Source organism: Sinocyclocheilus anshuiensis, unplaced genomic scaffold (genome assembly GCF_001515605.1).
Source record: "Sinocyclocheilus anshuiensis isolate Anshui unplaced genomic scaffold, SAMN03320099.WGS_v1.1 scaffold457, whole genome shotgun sequence".
Lineage (NCBI taxonomy): Eukaryota > Metazoa > Chordata > Actinopteri > Cypriniformes > Cyprinidae > Sinocyclocheilus > Sinocyclocheilus anshuiensis.
In genome coordinates, this window is record NW_015537939.1 from 3,970,112 (window position 1) to 3,972,972 (window position 2,861).

Genomic DNA, 2,861 nt, shown 5'->3' on the forward strand with positions numbered 1-2,861 from the left:
TTTCTTGAGCAGCAAATCAGCATATTAGAATGATTTCTGAAGATCATGTGACACTGAAGACTGGAGTAATGAAGAATGGATGTATTTTTGATCAAATAAATGCAGCCTTGTTGAGCAGAAGGGACTTCTTTCAGAAACACAAGGGCGTAGAATTTAGTAAGGACGCTGACATGTCCCTACCAATATCCAGCGACCACTAAATTATCCCTAGCAATAATTTTGATCAAACAATTAAATGTCCCCACCAATGCCAAAATCAAACCCACGCCCTGGGAAACTAATATCTGGTTTAAATAATTTGTATTTATTAATTTGAAACAACACAGTTAAGCACATTCATAACAAATGTCATTAACACAAACATGTTACATGAAAGAGAACTTGACCAATCAGACACTCCACTATACAAAAATGAAACATGCTGAGATATCATAATCAGCTTGGCCTAAGCTTGAGAGGGGCTTAATATTGAGATGACATTTCATAAGAGTCGCACACACACAAACACTCTCTTACACACTCACACATTAGAACGCATAGAGACACAAACACATCTGAATAGTTATTTATGCCCATTGATTCTCTCAGCTTCACAGAATCAGCAGTGTTAGTGTTAAGGCAGAATTGCAAGTCCTAACCTCCCCTTTCCTCAGCATATGCACACACGCTCAGCTCTTTTTAAACGCACAGTCTTCTGGTGTTTAAGTGTGCAGTGACTGATAAATACAGGCATAAAGAGCTCTGTTCAAAAGTGTGCTGCCTTGAGATTACATATCATAAGAAGCGTATATGATGCTGTCTAAGTAGGCAGCTCACTAGGTTTTATGGCAGAGCTATTATGGGTGTGCTTTGTGTTGATTGAGGCCTTCCCTCTTTCTTTCTTTCTCCCTCTCGCTTTCCATCTTAAAAAGGGAATGTTAATGAAGGTTGCTTAGCTCGTTTACTGGCCCCTTTTGAGGAAATCATTAGATTTCAACTTATCGTTTCATTTGTGCTTTAGTTTGTAATTATTGAAATACCTCATTTGTCATGACAGACATGTTGCCGCTTCCTGTCTAAGGGGCCGTTTGCACGACAATGTTTTCAGCCAAAAACGGGAAACATTTTATGCGTTTTGCCTGTTCATTTACACGACAACGGCGTTTTGGGGCCTGAAAACGCATATTTTTGAAAACAGGTTTCAAAGTGCAAGTTTTTGAAAATGCCACCGTTATCGTTTCAATGTAAACACCCAAAACATGAATCTTTGAAAACGGTGATGTCATGCGCGTGCGTAGTATGTGTTAGGTATGTAGACATACTCAGTACGTGTCGATTTTAAAGGCAAGCGCGAACAAATATATACAACAATGGCGGAGTATATGGTACTGTTGTTGCTGCTCAAGAGTTTGCTAACGCTTCTTCAGCAAAGTGTGGATTTACTTCACCAATATTACAACCAACAGCGGAGACGCATCATATACAACATTTAATCGTCACTTCCCTACAGGTACTGTTTACTAACAAGGTGACAACGCCAACTACTGGCCTGGCATACGTAATACAGCGTTTTTGCGGATATGTGTAAACGCGAATCGTTTTGAAAACGTTGTCGTGTATATATGAAACTTTTTAAAAACGCAAGGGAAAAACGTTTCCGTTTTTGACTACATCATTGTCGTGTAAACGTAGCCTAAGTGGGCGGTTCTTGGCTGTGACTGTGCCTCACCTTATCTTTTGATTACTGATTAAAAAAAAAAAAAAAGAATAAGTGCTTCTTGGTGTGTGCGTGTGTGTTGAGAGGGAAGGCACAATCTGTTGCTTTTTTAAATAGAGTGCTGAAGAGATGAGTATTTTTGTAGGTCAAATCCTGGAAACAAGCATTTTACGTAGCATTTTCGGTTCCATCATTCTGAAGTAAATGGGTTTTTAAATGGGTTTTTGGATGAATGCCTGAAATAAAGTCTGTATTGAACACAAGCTCAATATATTTTCATGTTTTATTCTACAACATAAAATACCCTTTTGATTGAAAAAGTTGCTGGCTAACTATTTGCTAAATGGGACTACAGAGATTGTTGAGGACATTCAAGGTCATCACATCGAGCAAGTTAACTCATCTACTCACTAGCCGCTTTCACAGCCTCACTGTGTTTGTAACTGCACTCTTGCAAAGTATTCTAACTTTCAAGGAAAATGTTTTTTAAAGTAAGGACTGAAAGAGCTGAAGTCATGTAGCTTGTGCATAGACTGCGTTTAGCTTTTTACTTCAAGTGATTGTATTTGGGCTTCAAACTGTTGTTCATTTGTGAATAAAATGTGTAAGAATCACAGAGCTTATTTTCTGCAAAAACCAATAGAAAAATTGTATTGGGTTTTTGTCAAAGGAACCAGGGTGATGCTGACTTCTTGTTTGGCCTACAAAAATACGTCATCACCGCAGCACAGTCAATAACACTGACATCTCCCCTCTTTCCTTTCAGAAACACAGTGGCATGGTTGATGAGGTTTTCTGTGTGCTGCAGAACATCTAGTCAATAACAGTGTCATCTGCAAAGGAATCGGGCCTGGAAATGTGTGTGTGTGTGTGTGTGTGTGTGTGTGTTAAAGAGCATTCAAATCAAGCCTGGGTGGAGACGATCAAGTCAAGCAGAGGAGAAACCCTGAAGAGAGTGAATTTCAAGCGAAAGCGTGCATTTAATCTGGCCTGCTCACAGTGAGATTCAGCAGCTTTGTCTCGATATGATGAACTGCATGTGTAGGACACAAGTGTTTACTGAGCAAACCACAAAGAGACAGAAAGAAGGGGAAAAAAGCATGGAAAGGAGAGCACAGGAGCGAAATCCTGCTCTCTCTCACAAACACCTTGTGAAAGAACGCAC